General features: G+C 38.9%; 1 long non-coding RNA gene across 6 annotated transcripts in view; it reads left to right on the forward strand.

The window, feature by feature from the left end:
• Positions 1-13,406, forward strand: part of LOC103278472 (uncharacterized) — a 272,474-nt gene extending 259,068 nt beyond the window's left edge. For 5 of the 6 annotated variants that reach the window (XR_010005890.1, XR_010005889.1, XR_010005891.1 and 2 more), the window contains 3 exons: positions 9,805-9,905; positions 10,549-10,595; positions 11,850-13,406. This is a non-coding gene — a long non-coding RNA (uncharacterized LOC103278472). The remainder of the gene's footprint in view (positions 1-9,804; positions 9,906-10,548; positions 10,596-11,849) is intronic. The other variant, XR_010005892.1, reaches the window with a different exon arrangement.
• Positions 13,407-14,109: the final 703 nt, after the last annotated feature.

Genomic DNA, 14,109 nt, shown 5'->3' on the forward strand with positions numbered 1-14,109 from the left:
TTGAATCAATTGTAGTGTATCACACTTTAATTATAGCTTCCCTTAGGAGTCCTAAGCCATCTGCTCAATTAAAGCCAGTTTTTGACAGTCCATTTAGTGAGAGTTCAAACATAATCTTTGTTGGTGTTGCAAGTTTATAATCTTAGCAAAAGCATAAATTATTGCATTCAATATACACAACTGATAATGAAATTCTTGTTGAAAATTTCATTTCATTTAAAAAAAAATATTTCTGCATTTACAATGACGATCATGTTTTCCACATTTGTGGGAAATTTCCACATCTTTCTCAGCTTTTAATTTCTTCTATAGAAATTGTTCCTTTTTTAGGCTATGTGCAATATGTTCCAAACCCATGGCCAAGTGGATTCAATGACAGTGGCAGAAGCGAATCCACATCAGACTGTAGCTATACATTTACATGACCTATTCAAAGTTCTGATCTCATTTATTGAGCACATTGGATAACTCTTTTAAAACTCTTATTAAAGAGGTTAACATATAAGGGAAAGAAACACTATAGCTGGGCTGTCACCTTTGATCAGATCCCTATCACACGAAACTGTATGCATCCCACTCCTGGATTGCTTCCCCACCCCAGTGATTCTCCAACTCCGAGCTATTGATGGGTTCCCATCACTCACCTTAATATGATGGGTTCATTTCACTTGTGCCAGCATACTGGCAGCAACATGTTATCAGGAGACAGAATCCTCCTCCTCTCTCACACTCTTGCTTCCCCTTGCTCTTCCAAAGCTGGCTGTTATCCTAGAATCATAGAATAATAGAGTGGGCCATCCAGTCCAACCCTTGCCAAGAAGCATGTTGCTGAGGTTGAGGATGGCTTTCTTTTTATGAGAAGACCGAGGCAAAGAAGGCATTAAGTAGTTCTGCCTTTTCCCTATCCCCTGTCACCATCACCTCATCTTCTCCTTGCAGAGGCCCTATCGCCTCCTTGTTCTTTGTTTTTCTACCGACGTAAGCAAAAAAAGCCTTTTTGGTTGCTTTTAATGTCCCTGGCAAGCCTGAGCTCATTTTGTGCTTTAGCCTTGCTAACTTTTTCCCTACAGGAGTTGGCTATTCATTTGAATTATTCTTTGGTGATTTCTCCTCTTTTCCACTTCTTGTGCATGTCTCTTTTGAGTCTTAGCCCAGTTAGAAGTTCTTTGGACATCTATTCTGGCTTCTTCGCACTTGTCATATTTCTTTTCTTTGTTGGCACTGTTTGCATTTGCGCCTTGAGTATTTCACTTTTAAAAAACTCCCATCCATCCTTAACTCCCTTGTCCTTTAATATTGGCGTCCATGGAATGCCACTCAGTATTTCCTTCATTTTTTGGAAGTCAGCTCTCTTAAAGTCCAGAATGTGTGTTTGACTTGCCTTAGTTTCAGCCTTCCTTTGTATGGCGAACTGCAGGAGCACATGGTTGCTTGCTCCTAAGTATCTGATCACTTCATCTGTATTGATCAGATCTTCTGCATTTGTTAGGATGAGATCGAGAGTAGCCGATCCCCTCATTGCCTCTTCTACCTTCTGGACCATAAAATTGTCTGCAAGGCAAGTGAGGAATTTGTTTGACTTTGTACTCTTGGCCGAGTTTGTTTTCCATGATTACTATATCTCTTCTTTGTGCCTGTTTGGTCAACTGCTGACAGGAGGCTTCATTGAGTTCTTCATCCTGGCTCAGTAGTCTGTAGTAGACATCCACAATGAGATCTTTTTGAGTCCTGGTTCCCTTGATTCTTATCCAGATGCTTTCAAGCTGGTTTCCCGGATTGCAGTCTTGCATCTCTTCTACAACGTAACTGTTTTTGACAAATTTTTGACATATAAAACTACTCCCTCTCCTCTCCTCTTTGTTTTATTTCTTTGAAAGAGGTTATAGCCCTCGATGGCTACATTCCAGAGATGGGAGTCATCCCACCAGGTTTCAGTGATGCCTATGACATCGTAAGTGTGGTGTTGTGCTAAAAGTTGGAATTCGTCTTGCTTATTTTCCATGCTCTGTGCATTAGTGTAAAGACATGTAATCCCCTGAGACCTTCACCCGAGATGTTTATTTGGGATTATTGTGCTCGTGGTACTTGGTCCTTGTTGTATTTGTGCAACCCTCCATTTAGCCTTTTGGCAGTCCCCCATGATCATGGGTAAAATACTGTTCGCAAGGCTGTTGTTCCCCTCCCCCAATGGATCTAGTTTAAAGTGCACCTGATGAGGTTTGTAAGTCTATGTGCAAAAAGGTGTTTTCCTACTTGTGTGAGATGCACCCCATCCCTTGCCAGTAGGCCATCCTCCTGGAAAAGCAAGCTATGGTCAAGGAAGCCAAAACGCTTCTCCTGACACCATTTCCTGAGCAGTTATTGACCTGTACTATTTTTTGGTCCTTGTTGAACCATGTCCTACAATGGGGAAGAGGGATGAAAAGATCACATGTACATTACACTGTTTTAGCTTGTCTGAGAGCTCTAAAATCGTTTGTGATCTTTTGAAAAGTATGCCTAGCAGTATCATTGGTTCCTACGTGAATCAACATGGGGGGAGGGTGATGGGGCTTTAGGAACCTGGTGAGCCTCTGAGTGAAATGCTGTATTTTTGCCTCACAGGGAATAAGATGATTGGAATACCAAGCCTGGAGTACAATCCTTGAGCAATAGCCATTCCAAATTTCCTTAAGAAATGTGTTTTTCAAAGACTTGATCTCTTTTTTGCATCAAACATCTTCAGATTTTAATTTTCCATTTAGGAAATGTGCATCGATAACTGTAAAACAGATGCTGAACAAAGCTGATGATCCCACCTAAACGAACATAGAATTACTGGTAGAAAAGAAAATTATATTTTAAAACAGATTTAGCATTATATGGCACAGAAAATCATGCTGACATACTATATTGGCTTTTTAAAAGCTCATAAATGCAAGAATGCATACATTTGAGGAAACCTTCCAGTTTCATTTTGTCCCACTTGAGAATTTTAAGTGAAACTGATATATTTTTAAATGAATGGAGGAGAAATTTGAGGTTTAAGCATTAGGTTTTTTTAAAAAAGATTCTCACATTCTTCACATCCTATTTATGAAGACATTTGCAAATTCTGGTAAGTTCATATCAAATAAATGAACCAAATAGAAATGTCCTCCATCTGCACCAGTGAAATCCAACAGCCGTCTGCCATATGGGGAAAAAAAGTTTATGAATTTGATTATTCACCACTTTTAATATCTTTCTGGGAATCTCTATGTCCTTTAAGTAACTCTGTGGCCATTTTCTACTGGAGTTTGACAACAGAATAGCACTGGAAGACTTAGACATTTCTAGAGGCAAAATTATAATCAAAGCTATGACTAAGAACATCTCACTAGATAACTATAGATCCTACGGATAATGTCTTATGGTAATTGACTATAGAATCATGTTGTAGGACCCAGAGATTACAAGAGAGATACACTGCCCTTGTGCATTGTTTCACTAGATCATGGCTATTGACAAACACAGTTAAATGGAAAACATTGCATAGTCCCCCTTTTAACTTCCCCAGCTGCAATACTTTGCATGTTTGCTTGAAGCAGAAATTCTAAAATACTCCCATCAATCAATCTAAGCTAGAGGAGCACTTTGCATAGTGCTAAATTTTGAACAAAGACTTTCAACCCATCTAAAGAAGAGTTACATTACATCCCCAAGTCAAATCTGTTCATTTACTGTAAATGATTTATTAGCAAATTCATAATATTTGGCAGATTTGGGGTTGAATATACCATAACCACCTTTTCATTCCAGAAAAAAAACTATATGTCCCCAGAGAATGTGATTTGTACTGTCTTTATTTAAATGGCACCAATGTGTCAAAAGAGTTTTCTCTTCCAGCAAAATCTTTTTTTAAAAAAATCACAGAAATACCTGACATTTGGAGAAACTGCAAAGTACTGAGCGGAAATAATTTTTTTGTTCAACCAATTTTTGCTGCAAGACAGCCTAATGGCTAATTGAGGTTATGATACCTTTCCATTTGACAGGTTGACATGCCTAAAACCGCTCACTGAATAAGTAATAGGCATGCAAGAAACTGATTCCAGCTAAAACTGGAAAAGAATGCAGGGTTGGTCAATAGACCTATACTGTGGGCAATGTGGATTACTAGGATTTTGGTTGCAAATTATTACTTGTCAGCCATATATCATTAAGCACCTATCATTAAACACAATGAAACTAGGCAGGAAATGGGAATGGTTCTTTACACAAAACTTTGGAGAATACTGAGTTTGATTGTAAAAATGCTACTAAAAAATCTTTGAAAATTGTATATAATGTTATCTGCCAATGTGGTAGAACAGATTTCCCCCCTTGTATTCAGACTTATGTAAAGATACTTCTATTTATCCATGGGAATTTTATTGCTTCTTATTCCCACTATTTTCTCAGGAAAGCATACATCTGACAATATGGATTGTGTGATGAAGGACAGAAAGGACATACTGGGAGAACAAACTGATTTGAGGGAATCTTATACAAATTTCTGCTATAAGAATGTTCTTCACATCAATTGTATTGGATTTGTTCAGTCACTGAAACCCTATAATCCTAACCTGCATGCCACATTCTACACTAGATGCCAATGGTTTGTCTTTGGAGACTGAAGGGGAAGTATTATTTTTCATTTGTGGATGTAGTTCTTCTTGCACTAGCCCTGGCAAGATTTGGTCAGAGAGAATTTGCATTTGCTTTTCTTTGAGGCTGAAAAAGTATGACTTACTCAAGATCACCCATTGGGTTTCCATGGTGAGGGGAGATTCAAACCCTGGTCTCCAGAGTGATGGTCTAATGTTCAAACAGTACACCATGCTGGTTCCCACTCTTTAGAGTGTAAATTTATTTATTTTTCTTCTACTTCTTGATCCATCATAGGAGAGCATGGCATAATCCTGATTTCTTAAAATTGTATGTTAAACAGAGTCAAGTACAAGTTTGGGACGTTCTCTGAGAAGACTCTTAGCATGACTTGCTCCACTTTGACATACCAAATAACTTCAATTAATTTCTTCCTTTTTACAAATCAGCTTGTCAGCTTTTTCAAGGGACCTGGTTGAAGCTGAAAAAGTCTTGAATATTTAATAGATCTCATATACAGTGTACACACAGATGTCAAACTGCCCCAAAGAGAACAAACTTGTAGCCCTCCAGATGTTTCAGAGTCTAACTCCCAGAAGCCCTAACCAGCTTTTCCAATGGCCAGGGATTCCGGGAACAGAAGTCCAAAACACCCAGAGTGCCACAAGTTTGTCATTTTTGCCTTAGAGTCATCATAAGTCATTAACAACTTGAATAAGATTGCTAATGACGTATGATGACTCTAAGATTAGGATAAAATTATTCAAATGGACATAAGGTTGTAATGCATTGAAGTTGACTTGACTGCAAATAACAACAAACAGCAACAAATGTGAGGAAAGTACAGTAGATTTGCTTTGAATTTGACTTGATAGATTCGCAGGAAAAGTATTGACCCCTGTCAGGTAGCCCTAAATTGTTTGAAGCATTTAGAGTTAAAGCCAGCATCTTAAACTGGACTCAGAAAATAATAAATGATCAGTGGAGTTTTTTTCAATGCAATTTGGCCATATATTGAATAAAATCAGGAATGTATCAAATATACCTCTGCCTTAACATGAATGAACCATAAATTTATAACCCAGACAAATCATGACCAATGATAAGGTGTACACTGAATCAGAAATCTTGCACTAAAGAATGTTTCCCTATGAATTTACTCATATGCGTCATCTTTCATAATCTCCCATCTTATTTGAATACTATTATCTGTCCTTATCCTGATTTTCTTGCAAGTAACCTACATTACGGCCTTCAGGTTTTGATCCAGAAGCTAAACTGTCACTCTTGTTTCACTTTCCCTCACATCAAACTGAACTCCCCTCTTAATGAAGAGATATGCTTTTGACAGTTCCAACCCCGCCTATTTCTCTTTGATCTTTCTTTGTGAAATATGTCCTACATTCCTCTGCATTCTGTTAAGCTGTTAACTGTTGATTGTGAAGCTCCAAAGAAAGATTTATTTGAATCAGAACGCAATTGGTTTTAGAGGTTGAGTATCCCTTATCCGAAGTGCCTGGGAGCAGAAGTGTTTTAGAGTTTGGAATGCCTGTATTTGCTTATAATGAGATATCTTGGAGATGAAACCGAAGTCTAAACATAATTTTCATTTATGTTTCATGTAAACTTTGTAACATAACATGAAGGTAATATTATACACAATATTTTAATGATTTTGTGCATGAAACAAAGTTTGTATACACTGAACCATCAGAAAGAAATATCAGCCACCCATATGGACGATTTGGGATTTTGGAGTATTTGGGATTTCAAAATTCAAGAAAAGTGATGCACAACCTGTAATAGAATTTTTGAAGTATTTTTTGTTTATTTTGCAAGATGTAAGAACTGTTCTAGTTAAGGATACTTTCAATTCACATGTTCCTTTCATTAAACAAGAAGCAGTTGGATTGGGAGGAGAAAACACAGAAAAGCCATCAGGGGAACATTCTTGTAATTGTGTTGTCGAAGGCTTTCATGGCTGGGATCACAGGGTTGTTGTATGTTTTCTGGGCTGTATGGCTATGTTCCAGAAGTATTCTCTCATGATGTTTCGCCCACATCTATGGCAGGCATCCTCAGAGGTTGTGAGGTATTCTTGTAATTGTTATCATCTGCACAACAGCTTGGAAATACTCAACCTTTTTTAAAACAATCTATTTACATGTTTGTAAAAAAAAATGAGGATAACTATGAGACCAGCTAAGCCAATGGTGTTTTCTTATAGTTCCTCATAAGAAAAACGTATTTGTTTCATCACATTATTAAAATAGTAACAGTTTGTCAGAAAAGACAAACTTTATTGTTGTAAGAAATGGGCAAATGAAAGATCAGTGTAAGAAATGGGCAAATGAAAGAACAGCAAATGAAATATACAGTTGAAAGTATATTCAAAATCTGTCAACATATTGGCTGATTGCAAAGGTAGATCTATTTGATCATTTAAATCAGAGGTTTTAAAGTAAATTTTGTTGAGCTTCCTTGGTTGGTTCTAGCTTCAAACCTGTTTAAAACTTTTTGCAGTCTTCGTTGCTGTGGACACCTAAATATCCAGTTTGTGTGTGAAAGAGAGCATAATTGACAAGTAATAGGAAAGGACTAAGAAATAGAATTTGTCTGCAGATCCTTTAGAATCTGCAGATATAGAATCTGGCTGTGTCCCAGGGATTAATGCAGGTATTGAGTCTTTAGCATACTTATGGAGCTCTTCCAGTAACCCCATCTATTTTAGTGGAGGGCAAGTCCATAGGTGCAGGAAGATCACATAGGTTCTTGGCAATGACATCAGACTGTAATTTTTTTAATGCTATAAAAATCCGAAGGAACCAGCACAGGCACCCTGTTTTGAAATTGGCAAAGATGTCCATGCAACCAGGAAGAAGGAGAGGAGATTTCCTCTGTTAATGACAGAATGTCACTGTGAAACTGTGCATGATCCATCAAATAGCAACTTGTCATGTTAATTGTCATGCCACATCATGTCATGAACAGGAGGGAAATGAAAAATTGTGTCTTTCTACTTTTCAGAACTTCTGTTTTCATAAATAATGAAAACTGTAAAGACAAAGCAAAACATTCAAATTGTATTTGCATTGAATCCTCACAATGATGTTTAGATCTCAAATCCAGCTAATTTAATTACATGCAGTTCTGCTCACCTGGCATGCTAGCTCGCTCACTTGCTCTCCTGCCCCCACCCGCTCACTTGCTCCCTTCTTGCCCATTTGCTTGCCTGACCCTTTGCTCACCCCACCTATATGCTTATCTGCTCGCATGTCCCCTTACTTGCTCAACGCTTGCCTGCTGCCCGCCGCTTGCCTCCCCACTGCTTGCCTGCTCACTTCCCCTTGCTTTCTCATCTGCTCATTTACCCGCTTGCCCACTCACTTTTCCACTCACCTCTTGTCACTCCTCTGCTTTCATGGCCCTACTCCCCCCTGCTCAACACCTTGCTCACCACCCTCTCAGCTAGCCAACCCAAGGGTCCCTCTACCCCCCCCCCCCTTCCCGGTTTGAATACTCTGTCTCTAAAAGATTTGTCATCACCATCCTAGGATCATTGACTTTGGAGTGATTCCTACCTTCTAAATTGTTTCGTATACCTTTTAACATTAATAGAAAAATCCTGAGGCCTAAACCCAGCCATTAATACCAATTAGAGTAGAACCAATGAATCAATGGGTTTGGGCTGTAAATGAAGATAACATGCAGCTCTAGTTTTCATTTCTTTATATTGCCAATGTGGCTATCAAATTCTAATCATGGTCAGGATTTTGGGCTTTCTGGCAAACAAATAGAATCTTTATCTATATTAGATGGCAAGGCTGTAGTTATGAAAATTGACCCAGTAAGAGGTGAGCAAGAAGCCTAGGTATCCTCAACTTTATGGGATACCTTATCACAGGGTGCTTGCATGTGATTTCCGCCTTGATTATTTTTAAACCAACTTGAAATATTTCAGATGTTGCAGTCTGCTTTTAAATGAAAGGATGCCAAACTTCTGGGATAGTTAACAGTACTTTTTGTAAGGTCTCCACCCTCTTTTAAAATATTTGAAACAATATTCTCAAGGATGGCAGAAAATACACTTCAAATAAATAAATAAAACATATTACAGAATTTGCTGCCACATGATGTAGTGGTGATCACCCATTTAGATAGTTTTAAAGGGGAAATAGATGAATTAATGAAGATTAAGGCAGAGTATCCAGGCAAAGCATTGGCAAAAACCGTTCTGCCTAGCACTTTGGCTAGAAGCCTATTGTCCCTCTCCTTTCCTCCCTTAAATGGAAAAGATTGAGGCAATAAAATGTCTCACACCTGCCATTCTCAAATGTTGTCTGAGAGTGTCCAACTCAGTCAGTATGCTCATTTCTCATGAAGCAAAAGGAAGAGGGAACAAAGAACAGCTATTCAGCACTGCAAAATCTTGGCTGAGTTTCTATTGGAAGCCATTCTGGAAACTTTGGCTGACAGCAGGAAATAGAGCACCGCCATTTCTAATTAATGATCAGAGGTAGTGGGAACCTTTTGCCCTCTTTCTGTTATCAGTGAAGGAGAAGAGATTCAGGAGACTAGGATGATTTGGATTATTCACCAGCCAGATCCAGATCTTCTGAGGGACAGATAAAACTCATATTCTGGAGATCTATCAGCTTTACCACCAAGAGCACTCCTGCAACATGTATACCATTTAGAACTATGGTTCTCAACCCTTGGTCCCCCAGGTGTTTTGGACTTCAACTCCCCCATTTCCTAAGCTAACTGGGATTTCTGTGAGTTGAAGTCTGAAACAACAAGAGTACCAAAGCCTCTTTGAGTCTTCTGGAGAGGAAAAGTGGGGTACAAATAAACATAATAAATAAATAAATAAATGAATAAATAAATAAATGGGCACAACTGATCTAGAGGATCAGAAACATATTGTTTACTGATCTATAGGTTTTCCATGGCAGAAAATAGAAAGCAATCAAGGGGGGCAGGCAAGAGATCCCAATAGTCTTATGCAGCAGGTCTTATTTATCTCTAAAGTTAACTATACTTAGACATTCACAAATAAGGATTTCTTCTCTCTGGCTGTAATATTTCCAGACTGCTTCTGTATTTTTTTAAAAAAAGAAATGAAATTAAAGCACCTTGGGGAAGAGACCATTTCTTTAGCAAACGGAAACATTTTCTCTGTCATTCTTTGAACAGCAGTCCTGGGACACAGCTGGGAGAAGGACGTCTTGTCTGGCAGCAACATCTGACTTCTCGACAACCTCCTCAGGCATTGGCAGCTCAAGAGCAACTTCTGGGTCAGTCGCCTGCTTCTGCAGCTGAGAGCTCTGTTGTCAACTTTGCTCCTTCAGCACATTATGTTCCCTAGACTTGTTCTATAGCTGAAAGAAAAAGATGGAGGGAGGGATACTGTGACTGAAGCCTAGGATATTTCAAGGCCCACTCTGACCCATTTGGAAAAAGATAAGTACAGTAGAGTCTCACTTATCCAATATAAACGGGCCGGCAGAACGTTGGATAAGCGAATATGTTGGATAATAAGGAGGGATTAAGGAAAAGCCTATTAAACATCAAATTTGGTTATGATTTTACATAAGCACCAATTAAGCACCAAAACATCATGTTATACAACAAATTTGACAGGAAAAATAGTTCAATACGCAGTGATGTTACGTAGTACTTACTGTATTTAAGAATTTAGCAGCAAAATATCACGATGTATTGAAAACATTGACTACAAAAATGCATTGGATAATCCAGAACGTTAGATAAGTGAGTGTTGGATAAGTGCGACTCTACTGTACCTGCAATTGCAAAAAACATATCAATTTTAATATTGCTTAATGTTCTGTTTGTATTATTGAATGAAGCAAGAGACTTGATTCTTACTGGTTCCCATTCTCTTTTCTCTATCCCCATCTCCATGTTGTGTTCTTCCAGTATGACTTAGTGATGCTGCTAAATCCCCAAATTTGTCAGCATGTAAGGTAAGTATTGTTATTGTGTACCTTTACATTGTTTTCAACTTATGGAGACCCATATGCAAACATCTCACAGATTTTCCTTGGCCTCGTTCGTGCACAAGATGTTTGGCATTGCCTTTCAGTGAGGTTAGCAGAGGGTCCATCTACATAGGAAAAATGAACCAAGAGTTAATGAACTTGGTGATATCCACATGATGCACGAGTTCCATTCATTCTAATATCGAACAAGCCATTTACTGCAGATTTGTCCCACTTTCCTTGAAGCTCCCGAGCCCACCCATACTTTGTGGTGGTGCAAACAGTTGGGCTGCTTCCTACAGAGAAGCAAACAGCCATCCTGCTTTGTCTGGGGTTGGGTTGCCCAGGGACAGGGGATTGCACTTACCTTCCCCCCTATCCTCAGCTTAGAGGCAATTACTGGAGCCATAGGAGAACTGAGGAAGCAATTCCTCCTTTTTCCCCCTTCCCCTGTTCCACATGCTTTGTTACTTTGGCCAGCAACAGTGAATGCGATGAGTGACAACCATCAGGAATATATGTCCAGTGCTAACCTGAGAATGAGAGGGGGAAGGTAAGGGTGACAATCCAGTGGCACTGAACTGGGTATCACTAAGTCGTGGAGATTCCATTTAGTCGTAAAGGTACTCCATTTGCAGTGTGGATACCAGTCAACCAGACAGCTTGCTTGGCAACTAGCCATGCAAACTCCCAGAGAACTGATTCAGAGTAGCCCACTCCAGATCAGCATTGGTCCATGAAGATGGGTGCAGAGTGAAAAACTGCCCAAGATTTTCCAGTGGGTTTCCTTAAATGAGTAGGGATTCAACATTGGTCTCCCAGAGAACCCATACAACATTCAAACCACTATACTATGCTGGCTCCCCTCAGATAAATCTAGGAGGTGGATTATTCCAAAAGAATATAAGCTCTGAAAATGATCCAATTGGATTTTAATATTTTCATAATAATTCAGATAAATACAACTTAGTTCTGTGACAGCCTGCGCGGTCTCTATGGATAATCACCCAGATGATGCTGAGACCCATCATTTTCAAAAATAAATAAAAACAACTATTTGCAAGACATGCTCAAATATTCACCTAAAATTATTTAATGTAACCAAAAAGATTAATGTGTCTAAAAGTATGGATCTGAAAACTGACAATAATCGTTTGTGAAGGAAGAGCCATGCAAACATGCATTGGCCTGTAATTCTTTGTTACTCTACTATTACAAACAAACCATATTTCTGAACAGCCAGAGAACAGCCAAAGAATGGCACTTCACAGAAGAAGAAAGATGGGGAAGAGGAATGGAAGCACCAGGAGGAGAAGGAAAAAGAACAAGAAGCAGAAGAGAGACCCAAAGTCTGCAAAAATAAAAAAAAGAAGATTTCTGGGATCGCAATAAAAATCCCCAACATCATGGCTTTTGGATTCTTAAAGCATCTTTTCAAGCCATGAATGCTGAAATTATATGAAGGGTCAACAATAATTGTTAAAATATGTCACCAATGAGCAATGTAATCTAAATCTCGTAAACCCACTCACTCATGGGGCCTTGATAGGCACCACTTATGTTCCTTTATTAATTCACTATATCTTCTCTATTTGGGTATAAAAATGGATTTAAGCCTATGGCTTTAAGAAGAATTGCATTTCCCTTTCGGTTTCTTCCCTATCAGAGTTTTTTTAAGGAACAATTTCACTCCATCAAGTTGGTTAGCTCCTCTTTAATATCACTGTCACAGATAGTCAGAATTATTACATGTAATTGCAAGTTTGCTGATTGCTGACACTTGCGATGGCTGTTAGCTGCCATGGCATAAACAGTTCTGTATAATGTGCCTATTTATTAAGTTTTGAGGTAGTTTTTATAGCTTAAAGCCACAAATGGAATCTAAAAAAGCATGATATGTAAAATAATTAGTTATTCAGAAATAAGCTTTTGAATCTTTTAGAGATTGTTGTAACAATAATATCACCAGCATATTAAAACTGTATGTGTAGGGCCAAGCCTGTCAGATATAAATAACTTTGACAAACTGACAGTCTTTTCATCTTGTCAGCTGAATTAAAAAAAATGAACAAACTATGAAAGTTCTATTTTGGCCTCTTTTTTGATATTCTTCAAAAGCTTCATAATTTAACAAAAGCATTTATTTAGAAAATTCATAATGTGTTTTTCCACAAGAAGAAAGAAAGGCTTGGCAGATCAGAGGTACAACATGTCCAACATAAACAAGACATCACAATAGTATGGTAACTAAAACTGTCCTGTGGATTTTTCCTATCTTCCTATTCTTCTTGTAGCCAGGCTCTCTGTCTTCACTTTATATCTTTCATTAAACATACCTTGTAATGATGTCAGCATTGCCTGATTCTGATGGCTTCCATATTGCTATGTGAAGTTTAAACTTCATGTCAAAATGTACTTTGACAAATACTATTAAACAAACATCACACATTATTTGCAACAGCAAATGGTGGCAGTATAGCTGCACTCTGATGCCATCCTGTCTGCAATATCTTAAATCTCAATGTTAGGGCTCTTCCAGACAGGTCCCAAAATGTGGGCCCCGATGGACGTTTACCTGAGGCATCCTAACAAGGCATCCAAAAGATTTGGGATGGCATGCGGAAACCCACTCGGGAAAGCTTGGTTTTTTGGGGGGAGATATGGGGACTTAAACCCGCTTTAGAACTGGTTTATTTAACCCACTCTGAAGAAGGTTTAAGCCTTGTGTGGAAGCGCCCTTAGCCTTGGACAGAAAATTTAAGCCCTGTGGAAGTATGGAAAGTGCAAATCATACTGGCTGACTATCATATCTGGCTGACTATGCAAATCATACTATCACAAGGGGGTGACACCAAGAAGTTAGGAGGAGTAAGTCCATGCTTGCCTGGTGGCTGTGGTGATCCTTGCCTATCCTCTCACCAGGATCAGGCTCCATAACTATGCAGAATCATCTGGTTAGTATTTGATTAGGAGACTGGAAATGAATATCAGATGTTGTAGGCCACATTTCAGAGGAACGAACAGGGTTCTGTATGGTCTGTTACTAAAGGAAATCTGTGTAGTGATATTATGGGTTATTGGGTGACACCAACACTAGTGATGCCACTAAGTCAGAACAGATTTTTTGAATTAGTTGTAACTTGGTGTGATGCCTCATGGGCCTTGTAGTCCTGTTCCTAGTGCCATCGTGACAGATGAAGACGAAAACATGGGGTTTTCGCCGGTTCAACAAGAGCTGGAATCTTTTCACCTGCCGGATGTTGATGTTTGTACCCAAGAACTCAGTAAAACAGACCTTGGGCATTCCTCGCCCCCGTTCCCTAGGAGACAGTCCTATTCTGCAGACAGAGGAGTGAGGGAACAGAATCGCAGGAGTTTATGGATTGCAGCCAAACAACAGGCTGATTAGACCTGTTTCCCTTGGGAAATTCTAAGGAGTCTTGCATCTGGACAAAGTTGGGTTTCGTTTCCCGTTCTCTAGGGAAAGAGGTTGCTGGCG

The sequence above is a fragment of the Anolis carolinensis genome, chromosome 4, assembly GCF_035594765.1.
Source record: "Anolis carolinensis isolate JA03-04 chromosome 4, rAnoCar3.1.pri, whole genome shotgun sequence".
In the NCBI taxonomy this organism is placed as follows: Eukaryota; Metazoa; Chordata; class Lepidosauria; order Squamata; family Dactyloidae; genus Anolis; species Anolis carolinensis.